Here is a 12,443-nt window from a genome sequence, read left to right as displayed (position 1 = left end):
TAACCCTGCATGTTGTGGTGCCTTTAGATTGTATTTGTATTTAGTTTTTTCAATGAATCACCCCTGAAGAGAAAACATTGAAGGGGTTAAGAGTTAAAGGGTATTTAAATCCACCATGGTTCATATTGCAGTGGACACAGTGGACAGAATCTAGAGATCTAAAATACTGTCAAATTTTCAACCGCAATATCCACAAACTACACATGATCTCAAGGGAGACCATCATTTGCATATCACCTAATCCTAAACTAATAGTATTACATTGACATTAATTGATAAATTACAGCAATTTGTAACGTGTTCTAAACAAACATTTTTCTTTGTTCATACTCCCCAGTGCTGAATCTGTTTTTCCTTCATTTCTGTTCACAGACAGCTACAGTCGATCTGGTAAATTAAGTGGATTGGAAATATTTTTAATCATTTAGAATTGGGTAACCATGTATGAATTGATTCATTAGAGCACATTTTCTCAACGTTTGATGAAACAGGAGTATAAATACATGGTCTTCAAGTTGTCATGGCAACCAGGAGGCCTCAAATGAGACCTTGCACATTCATCTGTCAAGTATGCTAATGGAGGAAGGACCTTATCTCGTAAGGCCCTCCCCACTCAAACAGGCACATGTCAAATAATTGTGCATGTCAAAAGTAACAGTGCTTGTTATTTGCCTAATGCTATACCCACAAGTGAAACGAGGCCAACTCTTAAAATGGCCTGCCCTTATCAAACACTCAATTTACTGATAATTTAAAATATTTAAATATCATTTAGGAGAAAATGCATAAGTAATCTGTAATTGTAGTGAAAATGAGAGAGGGCAGAAAGTGCCCTGTGGTAGAAGACCAAGAGGCACCATGGGATATGCCGTCAGCCAATCCGGTAGTTTGTTACTTTAACCTCTCTCACCTCTGTCTAGTAGTTCTTGACAGACAGTTAATTCTAATTTTGTATAACGCATTTCAACTGAACAGTTTTATTGCAGTTTGTTTTTGTTAAAAGGCACGAATTAAGACAAAGAAAAATGATCGGTTCTTATAACTTCTCATCTTCTATGCAGCACATTATGAGTGCCAGAGAAATGTCAAGATATTTTGGTATTTGTCAAGGTATTTTGGTGCTTAATGTGACAAGCTGACAGCCCTTACTTTAATTGTCTTCTAAAGATCTGCCAGCATGTTTTGGTTTGATTTTCTTTTGTTTTTCTGTACGAAAGAATCAAAGATCAAGCAGTAATTATATGGAATCTAACACAATGCCTTTTTACAGTGACTTACAAAACAAATCCAACATTTTTGTACCAATGTTGAATGAAAATATTTTTCATCTTGCCTAGGCATGATACACATACAACTAAGCATGGACCAGACTCTAAACAGAAATTGTGTTCTCATTCACTTTAGATTATGTTTAGTCCAGAGGTAACTTATTCAGTTGTGAAACAGGTTTGTTTAAAGGTAAACTTGCTGCTTCCTCAGTCTCAGCCCAAGGTAGATTTGACTTTTCTTGTTTCCAGTAGACTATTGGCAGCATTGTCATAAAGTCTCATTCTCATTATTAACTTTCTAGTGCCTCAAGTTGATATTGAGTTGTTGTTGTTTTTTTTCAAAGTAGATTAGAACAATTTCCATGTCAACCGCCATTAGTGTCCTACATGCTCTATTACTTACATATGATTGGGTGCACCGTGCGACTCATAAGCCAGTCAGAGTTGCTGCATGGAATACTCAAATTCCAACACATACATTTTGAACTATGGATGCATGCAGAGTACCTTCACCTGTGCTTGTCACTTAATTACTGTATTTCTTCAAGAAAATCTTAAAATGTTGCAGTAACTCACCACTGTGTGTATATCATATACTGTATATAATCCACTTTATCCAGAATAGATAAAAAAAAAAAATGAAAACCTCCTATTTAAGTCAGAATTCAATTAAAACCTTAAATAACTTTTGAATTTGACATAAAAATAGCATTTAAACTGTCCTATAAAGCAAATTAATTGCTGAAAGATATTATAAAATACTGTTTTTAAAGAAGCTGGAAAATGTTGATATGATATCTTAAAAGGATTTTGATGTCTATAATTGAATGAATTATTTTTTTTAATTCATCTGAGAAAAGTCTTTGTGATACTGTGTTACATTCCAATTGGCCTGTCTCATATCTTATGCTGAAGTACTTGCCGCTGCTTGCAGGAATACACTTTAGTCTTTGACACCAATATAAACTGTTTATTGACTCTTTCAATGTATTTATATTCAGACAACCAACTTGTATTAAGAGTGCGGAATTGAGATCCTGTCAGACTCTAAAAGCCTTACCCAGCAAACAGCAGGATATTTTCTATTATTCCAATCATTGCTTCTACCCCCCAAGGCCTGCCATTATTATAGCCCTCTATAAAACTAGGTATTATTTCCTTGCAGACCACTAGACTTTTGTACCCTGTAATCCTAGTTTTCCCATCTTGCATTTGCTGGAAACAGTGCACCGGTAATCTTTTTCTTGCCCAAACTACAATCACAAGTCCTCTTATGCTTTGGCATGCTCATTTCATATTCTTATTTCACTACATTACAGTATGCATCCACCCAAACTTTTGTTTTAATTTCCAAGTGTGACAGGAGCCACACATGTCCAATGCCTTAGTGATGGGTTAATTAATAAGTCTATGTGGCCCATTGTTCATGTTCTGCATGTTCATGGGTAGCAGAGTGGAGTAGTTGTTCAGGCTCTTGACTCTTTTTTTTTTTTTTTTTTAATTTAGTCATTGCCAATTGTTTTTTTATTATTTTCTCTCCAATTTGAAATGCCCAATTATTTTTAGGCTCAGCTCACCGCTACCACCCCTGCGCTGACTCGGGAGGGGCGAGGATGAACACACGCTGTCCTCCGAAGCGTGTGCCATCAGCCGCCCGCTTTTTTACACTCTGCAGACTCACCGTGCAGCCGCCTCAGAGCTACAGCGTCGGAGGACAACGCAGCTCTGGGCAGCTTACAGGCAAGCCCGCAGGCGCCCGGCCAGACTACAGGGGTCGCTGGTGCGCGGTGAGCCGAGGACACCCTGACCGACCTAACCCTCCCTCCCCAGCCAATTGAGCGTCGCCCCCTGGGAGCTCTCGTCCATGGTCGGCTGTGGATTGGCCTGGACTCGAACCGGCGACGTCCAAGCTATAAAGCGCATCCTGCACTCCAGCGAGTGCTTTTACTGGATGCGCCACTCGGGAGCCCCCCAGGGCTCTGGACTCTTGACCGGAGGGTCGTAGGTTCAATCCCCGGTGGGGGACACTGCTGCTGTACCCTTGAGCAAGGTACTTTACCTAGATTGCTCCAGTAAAAACCCAACTGTATAAATGGGTAATTGTATGTAAAAATAATGTAATTGTATGTAAAAATAATGTGATATCTTGTAACAATTGTAAGTCGCCCTGGATAAGGGTGTCTGCTAAGAAATTAATAATATAGTATGTTATGTACAAAAAAAGCTGCAATGATGTACACAATATATATATATTATATACAATACCTGGTCACTTTACTAGGAATTGTCTACCTGATTGAATTTGACGTCTCCCTAAATTAGAGGTACAAATTAAGTTGAAATTCTCTTTGTGTTTCTGCATCAGGGGCCCCTTGTAAACAAGGCTTTGTTTTCAATGGGTACTAAATAGTCTAAATAAATAATAATGAAATGATCATGTGATGTGCCATGTGATCCCTGTGGCACTATATAGCTTCTGCTGTTTATTGTAGTTGTGGATCAAGTCCATCCAACAATGCTGCACTGGTACCCTGATGACAATGTCTACCATCTGCAGCTGGTTATCCTGTAGCAACGTATATCACGTTTCAACAGCAAGCAAAAACAAAGTGATACTCCTGCTTAAAAAGTGAACATTCCTGTTTGATAAAGAAGTGTGCTTGAAAACCAAAATGAGTAGTAAACACAGTGCGCAGTCAAACAAACCTGCATAGATTATTCACCCAGATATATTTGGGTGCCATGTAGTAAACACTATTTCCATAACCAATAAATACAGAGCAACAGCAAATCGTTTTCTACTTGTTAGTTTCTGTTCGTATTTTGAATTGAATTTGAAAGGGCTAGGTGGTGGGTTATTATTTATTGCTAATGAAGGAGTTTGGTGGTCTCAGTCTAAAAATGTGGTACCACTGAAGTTCTTTTTATGTGTCTACATATCATGAATAGCACAGTCTTGAAGTATGCCTCTAGGAGCAATATAGTATCAATCTATCTATCTGTTGTAGTAGATCTATGTCATTTACATTTGAGACTGCAAACAACGTGTCAATTGTCAATTGTGTTGAATTGACAGCTGTCCACCAAGCAAGGTAAATATTGAAACCACTAAACATAACTGCCCTACCCTACAAGTAGAGTAAACCATTGGCCAAATGGAATATCGAAATCCACTACACTGAGTTTGGTAAAAGGTTAATAATTAAACTACACAAACAGTTAGATGTTCACACAGCATAGAGGTGACCATGCAGAATACAATTGAGTCTATTCAATTTATCTAAACGTGGTGGCTCTAAATACTGCCTTGTTTAAACCAATAAAATAATTCATGGTGAACAATCTCTAAAAGTCTCTTTGGCATAGTTGTGTCTTTAAATGCAAGTACATTCCAGTGTTTATCCTAAGTATTAAGATACTTCACTGTTTTAAATCAATATAATTGAAGCCCAATACATCTCATGCACCCATCAACAGCCAATCAAATGAGCGCCAATATGTCACAAGGGACAAGATTTAACAAGCTATTTATACCAGAATGCACCATTTCAGTGAAAAAAAAAAGCACCAGTCTGCTTCCAGCTGCCTGCCCTGTAATTTTAAGTTATACAAATACCAAAGTCACATTAACTCACGCTTCCAGAGGTGAAAGGCTAATGTATTTACTCTATGTTACCCTCACGTCTCACATAAACACACTCTCTTTATCCACTATTTGCCACTCTGGTTTCATTAAAAAAAATTAAAAAAAACATTGTTTTATAAAGGTGATGCCAGGACCACAATATGTAAACCTCTGAACAGAGCCAGCACTTAATCAGTGGCTTCAACGGCAATAGGTCCATTAATGCATCTTCACACACTGAAGGGGTGAGGGAATTTAAAAACTGAAAGGATCAAAGCACTGGGCTTGTAGAAATACATTCAGAAAGAAATGTAACCTGAGCTATTCAAAATGCAAAACAACAAACGTTTGAAGATCAGTTGCATTATTTTGCACTTTGTGCCTGGAATAACAATTGAAACCCTCTATTTCACTTGAATGACCTAGCATTTAAATTGGTTTGGCATTCAGCCTCACGAATTGAGGTGATCCGCTAGTTTATTGACATCCTGGTTTGTTCTTTCTTTCTTTCTTTCTTTCTTTCTTTCTTTCTTTCTGTCAGCCAACCCCCGGCATTTCCTAAAATGAGACATTTTTGTCTAAGTGCCCTCCAGGAGTTCAGTCATTAATCAGAAAAGTAATGACTTAATTGATTCATTAAATGTCTCTTGGAAAAAAAAAAATGATTAAACTGAAGAGCATGTATTACTTTCAAATTAAAAGTATTTACAAGTTAATTATTTAAAAAATTCATGTGTGATGTTGTGGCGTATGGTTATTGAACTGATATACTGCTGAAAAGACTTTCAAGGATCATTCTATCTATTAAATAATTTAAGGAGGCTGTGTGGTCCAGTGGTTAACGAAACAGGCTTGCAACCAGAAGGTCCCCAGTTCAAATCCCACCTCAACCACTGACTCATTGTGTGACCCTGAGCAAGTCACTTAACCTCCTTGTGCTCCGTCTTTTGGGTGAGATGTAATTGTAAGTGACTCTGCAGCTGATGCATAGTTCACACACCCTAGTCTCTGTAAGTCGCCTTGGATAAAGGCGTCTGCTAAATAAACAAATAATATAATAATAATATAATTTAGTGGGTTCGGACAATACTACACAGTCGGACAGCAGCTGTAAACAAACACAAGTACACTGCTGTATATTATAACACAAGAATTAATTGTCAGTTGAAGCTAGGTATTAACAACAAGGGGTTATTTTTTGTAAAATACTGTTCATCATATTCCACAGTTCATACCCTACTTCCATCTCTAATGATATTCTTCCTTGAACGAATACTCAAAATTGAATTAACAGAACACCTGGATCATCTAATTACTGTTGCAAACTCTTGTCTACTACAAATTGTTGCAAATGTATTTCTGTACACAACTGATATCTTTATTAACTTGACTAATTAATATTAATGAATTTACGCTGCCCACATCTTCTGTGAACACCTCCGTTTTTGTTTTCTGAACCTCACAGGGTCTGTATTGATCATGTAATGTGATGACAGTAAGTATAATGCTAATAAAAACACATTAGAAATCACCTTATTTGCAGTATTAGGTGTTATATACTGTGTGCATTTATTCATACAAAGCTTAACGTTTTTAATAGAATAATAGCACAACAGTAAAGATGGTATTCTATTTCGCTTGGCATCAAAAAGGTTAACAGACTGCGGGGAACCTCTCCAGGGAACATGATTGAGTTGCAAACACTTCTCAAAGCAGACTTCACAATACACCAATTATTACTTTCCTTTGTCTCTTTTACTGTACACAACACATATTTTTACGTTACACACTTCAGCAATTGAATTGTCTCACTGACAAAATGTATCTGAGTAGCATAGTCCTGTTTACAGGATTGTTATATAACACCCACTATGGTGCAAAACTCGATTTTATAATTCCCTCTGGATGAGGAGAGTGAAACACTCCTGGACTCACACATGTTTGTGGCACACAGGATCTACGATTGACACAGCAACCCTGCCCAAAAATCTACATACATAAGAACATAAGAACACTTTGGGAACGAGAGAAGGCATTCGGCCCATTAAGGCTCATGGTGTTAGCACACCATTCTCCGCTGCTGGGGGTGAGATCTAATTTAAAAACACAGAATCTATTCTTTTTTTAAAATGTTCCCAGCCAGCTTCCATGTATGCCCTCTTGTTCTACTCTCTGTGCTAACTTTGAAGTAGTGGTAGTGTCTTGGGTTAACTTTATCTATTCCATTTATGGAATTCTAGAATCTTAGCATAACCTCTCTAGACTTGTATTCCATGCTTTCTGCAATATAGCCTAACATTCTATTTGCCTTCTTAATTGCCTCACCACATTGGAGAGATACTTTTAGTGATGAATCCACTATAACCCTGAGATCCTTTTCAAAGTCCTTGTTCCCTATTTCCATCCCATTCAAAGATATACATTGTTGTATTGGCTTAGAGTATAACAATTACCCATGGGGAATGGAAAGGAGATCTTGACTTTTTTTTTTTTTTTAACACCAAACCAATAGGCTGCTAGGAAGTAAACTGGGCAGTTGTCCTGTTTCTACATTTGTTTCTTTGATATTTTAATAAGAGATTACCCATTTTATGCTCATTTAGTTTTGCTTTTTTGAATGTTCAAATAGTTCTGGTATATGGTACATTAGTACACATATATACAAAAGATCATGCATTGAACACATTCTGTTTCAATTGGCTTAGTAGTGGAGTGTTTATTGTTTGCAATAAGTCATTCCAGCTTTAAGGTTTGTAGTAAGAGCTATACCTCTTACCCAGTTCTTTAATGTTTATACCTATACTTTTTATACTTATTTAATGTCCCTGCAGATCTCTCTGTATCCACAGTCTGTGAGATATGCAAGTGCCCTACCCACTGACAAAAAGTAAACCAATCGATCTGCCTTCTCAAACCCAGAAATATGGTACAGCAAGCAGTGGAGTAAAGACAGTTTAGAAAAGTAATGCTTGACCTTGGACTTACAGGTCCTTCCATGCACTTCGCATCCCAAAATTACTGCACTCAGCACTGATTCATACTATTGGTTATCATTGTCATTGCAAGCTTTTCTGTGCTGACCTTCACAGTCATTAATGAAGAGGAACGTGTAAAGCAAACTCGTTTACTCCTGATTTGGAAACCATTAAAAGTGAACCAAACAGGAAGCCTGAAAATACCCCTGCATTGTACGTTTGGGTAAAATTGAATATAATCAGCTCTGACCTTTGTAGGGTTAATAGTCTTCGGGATGAAATAATGATCTTTAAAAATTGCTGTCGACCAAGTGTTGTTGATTTTCCACAACCGGTATTCTGGCAATTTGTTTAACGCATATACAGGAAGATATATTGCTTGTTAGAGATCTACAAATTGATTGTTAACTAAGCTGAATGGCAACCCCTTTTGTCGCCAACCTCCAGATTTTTACAGATTTCAGTCTCTGATTTAAAGTTTGTTTAAGTGGAAAACGTTTTGACTAGAAACTTTGTTATACACAGGGCTACTTTTAATTCATAGTCTCCTTAACACTTAAACTAACTCAACAGTCTAGATTCATATTCATAGACATAAATGACCTCCCGATAAACATGACATCAGTATCTTCTGCAGTGCAAATTGCAGCTGGTTCCAACACTATTATTACAGACTCATTAAAATAAAAAAAAAACTGTTTCCATTCCTCCTTCATTTCACCTATGTATTATGGAATAGACCCTTATGTTAAAGGGGAACTAAACACCTTCTAAGCTTAACAGCGGGCATGAAAGGTCTCCAACAGTTGCAAATAGCTCTAAGCTTCAATTATATGCAGTCTGAGCAATTATGAGCCATTTCATTTCATTTGTCAATCCCACTGTTGGTAATCGGCTAAAAAATGACTTTATAATATGAAACATGCCAGAGTACAGGAAGTTGCAGCACTCTGACTTGTCCAGAACAGGTACAAATGTGAGGGCCGCATTTTCGGTTTCTTCCCTTTGAAGACCTTCCACATTGATCTAATAATGATACTGCTAATGACGAGTCACCTATTTGTTCACTGATTATGCAGCAGTGTTTCTTTTATCCATTGTGTTTCATCTAAATCACACAACAAAACATAGCATACCCCATAGTGTGACTCAAGCAGCATAGCCTTATGGTAGTACAATGTTAATTGGGAAAACTGCTACATCTATCTATGGAATTGCTTGAAAAGTAAAGAGTCTACTGTAGAACCCATTATAAAATAGCTTGGAAATGTCCTGCATTCTGATTGGCTGCTGACATTACAAAGTCATATGGTTACAGCAGTACAACTATGGTTGAGGCATCATTTAATTCCAACTGGTGGTTAAGAGCTATAGGCCACTTAGATATTTAGCTGTTTTCATAATTTATTACTCTGACCATGTTATAAAGTAAACTGCATTTTACAATTTTAAAATGTCGGTCAATCTCCATGGATGTCTTCTTTTAAAATCCCAAAAGTTCGATCTGATTGGCCGCAGTGGGAATGCTTTAGGAACGCATGCAGCCAATCATCAGTTTCTAAAACCGGGGCAGAGTGTGGTTGTGTTGGACCTTAACTGAAAGGGACCGCATATGAGAACTCAGAACTGCACAAGGTTATGAAAACGTAAACATTTTGAACTGTGCATATGAGTCTCTGTATTGTATTTAGCCAAAACGATTGTCCTAAGCACTTGAAGTCATGGATTAATTATTCCAAAACTAAAACAAAATTGACAAATGATGAAAGTTCTTGGCAACCAATAATATTATAATAATATGATAAGTAATTTTGGCTTAACTGACATGTCAAAGGCTTCACACTTTGAATAAAGCTTAATTTGCATTTACAGTAATCCAATGGTTTCCCCATAGGCACTGTCACGTTTTCACTTTTCACGTTCTCTTTTATTATATTATTTGCTCTGCACACACTCTTAACTCAGGGGAGACGTTAAGGAGGACAGAGATGTTTAAAACTCCTAGTGGTTTATGTTCGAGCACTGGACGAGCGGTGTGTCCTTAAAACCTTTTTATTTAATCAAGAAAATCACTCAGACTCATTTATTCAAAGTTTTACGAATCAGAGCAACATCAGTGTTCCTTCGTTTTATTAAAATGCCTTTAATATTGGTTTAGTAGTTTGCGCATACTACTAAAACCCGAAAACATGTAACAATAATTAGCAATCCTAAGTTTATTACAAGCTTCAGCATTTAGTACTTCAATAACATAATACAATTATATGTATTCAGTGCAGCCCTCAGGCTGGTTAAGCACAAAGCCTACAAGCACCCACTGCTATGTTTTAGCACATTCAATATAACACTCTTAATACTAAAGCATAGTTTCAAAACCTCATAGCAATATAACCAATAAATGCGAGATACAATAATACCATTAATATGCTTACCTCCTATTATAAGGAAGAGTAGCGTGAACAAAAGAGAAGGACTGTTCTGTAGAGATCTGCAAAGGATGGACCACATAGCTCTGCCAAGCTTGATTGTGGTGGTCTCAGTGTGATCGGCCCAGGGTTTTTATACAATTTTCGTCCCATTGAAAGCAATGGGAAACCCCAATTAGATCCAGTCATCAATCTATATTGACAGTCCTTATCTCTTGGCAAACAGTAATCTCTAAAGAATTCAACCAACTCCTCAGACTCAATTAAAGTCATATGCCAACAAATCAACACTAGCCCATGTTCTCATCCACTCATTCTTGGCCCCTCTCCTTCATCTGAAAAGTTAGGTGAAGCAGAGTTCACAAAATCCCTGCAACCTTGATTCACTACTTAATATGGGTGCATTATAAAAAGGAGTGGTGTTTTAAATATATGCAACACCAATATAAGAAAAGTGGTGTTTTTTGAATATATGCAACACCAATAGTTATATCATAATATAGCAGTTATAGTTATAATGATTATAATTAATTACATGAACTTGGCTTTCAAAAATATATTCCCTCATGTCATCTCACTCTCAAATTAATTTCATTCTTTCCTTACAGGTGTGTGTTTAGCAGGTATTATAGGGAACTTCCATCTTATATCTTTTTAATGTAGAGTTTTCTCCTTATGGAAAACCTAACTATTTTACTGAGCTGTAAAGCTTAATGTTTTTCTCCTATGGGCCCCTGGTAGCTTGAACTTAATTGACATCCAGATGACCCTGTATTTTTCAGCTATACACATACTGGCTAAAACCAGCTTGCTGGAGACACCTCTTTTCTTGCCAAGTTTAATAGTGATTAATGTTCCCTAGAACTTTCCTTACACCTGTATCTTACGTGCTTGTTCTGCCCGGCAACTAACTATCTTAATATATTTTGGAATTAGACCATTTCTATTCTGTCCTTCCTTCTTCTAAATTGAAAAATACTTCTAGCCTTGACACCGTAAATTCCTGATAAGAGAATCCCCGCTTCTCTTGCCAATGAAGACCTCTTGGCCTCAAGCACTGATCCCTCCAAGGGCAGGCTTGTAGAAAGTTCGATAAAGCAGGTTACACAGAGTTTACTTTTCCAAAGCCTATCTTTTGCTTATAAAGTTATTCCTCAATATTTTTTCAATCTTTTTATTTTGTATTTTAAACACAACATCTTTTTATGCTGCGTCTTTTAACTTCAGAGTCAAACTAGTATGTTATTTCTTATAGCGTATGGCTGCTAACCTTATTTCTTTCTGCTAGCAGCAATATATCAGCAATTTTACAATAGGTCCTTATTCAATTTCCCTACTCTCTATTTGTGGTGTATCTTCTGACAATGCTTATTTTCTTAAGTTAGGGTCTGCTTTTACTCTAGGTTGTTCTTACTCACCTACTTATTTTAAAAGTGAATTACAAACAGAAACCTACTCAAAGCGAGGTCTTTTAATCCTTTTCTGTTTTTCTCTTTCCCTTAAGAATACTCCTAACTCCTTTTCCCTTTATATTCAGAAGTTATAATTCTTGAATGTAAGCACACAGTAATTCTTTTCATTGAATTAGGACTCCGTTTTTAACTATGCTCATCTTGATAGAAAACAGCTTCAGGTATGCTATCATATTAAGCAAAGTGAATCATATGATCTTATACATAAAAATTGTTCATAGTATTTCATACTAACAATAATTATCACTACCTATGATTATATGTTACCACAGCAATCTATACCATTTAAAACAAGCATATTAACATACATCTATTAGTACAGCATTATTCTGTAGTCAAGCTGAAAAGTCTTAACAGAGATTTCAGCACTAAATTCTGGGAATCGTGCCAATTTTAATAAGAGACTGCTCAAGGCCGGCCAGTGTATCAAGTTGTACCAGATTCTGTTATACGGTCTTACAGAGAGAGCACTTTACAGTATTTGTTACAGACTAAAGATTATTCAAACATTACAAATGGTTACAGCACATATCATCTCATTAATACATTTCATTTTTAAATCATCCAGTCCATGTCCAATGTTTCAGCTCGTTCCCAGCAGGACTCCACTTCTGTCTTGGGTTCAGCTCGGGTCGGCTCTGCAAACACCACAATACCTATTTTGCTCTACATCATTA

The 12,443-nt window shown here is 36.8% G+C and overlaps 1 long non-coding RNA gene across 2 annotated transcripts in view; it reads right to left on the bottom strand.

Moving 5' to 3' along the window:
- The window catches only part of LOC131701570 (uncharacterized), a 65,656-nt gene extending 54,144 nt beyond the window's left edge, over positions 1-11,512 (bottom strand). Inside the window, exon 1 of one of the 2 annotated variants that reach the window (XR_009308880.1) lies at positions 10,301-11,512. This is a non-coding gene — a long non-coding RNA (uncharacterized LOC131701570). The remainder of the gene's footprint in view (positions 1-10,300) is intronic. The other variant, XR_009308879.1, reaches the window with a different exon arrangement.
- Positions 11,513-12,443: the final 931 nt, after the last annotated feature.

This window comes from Acipenser ruthenus, chromosome 25, assembly GCF_902713425.1.
Source record: "Acipenser ruthenus chromosome 25, fAciRut3.2 maternal haplotype, whole genome shotgun sequence".
Taxonomy (NCBI): Eukaryota; Metazoa; Chordata; class Actinopteri; order Acipenseriformes; family Acipenseridae; genus Acipenser; species Acipenser ruthenus.
This window is presented reverse-complemented; position numbering and strand designations above follow the sequence as displayed.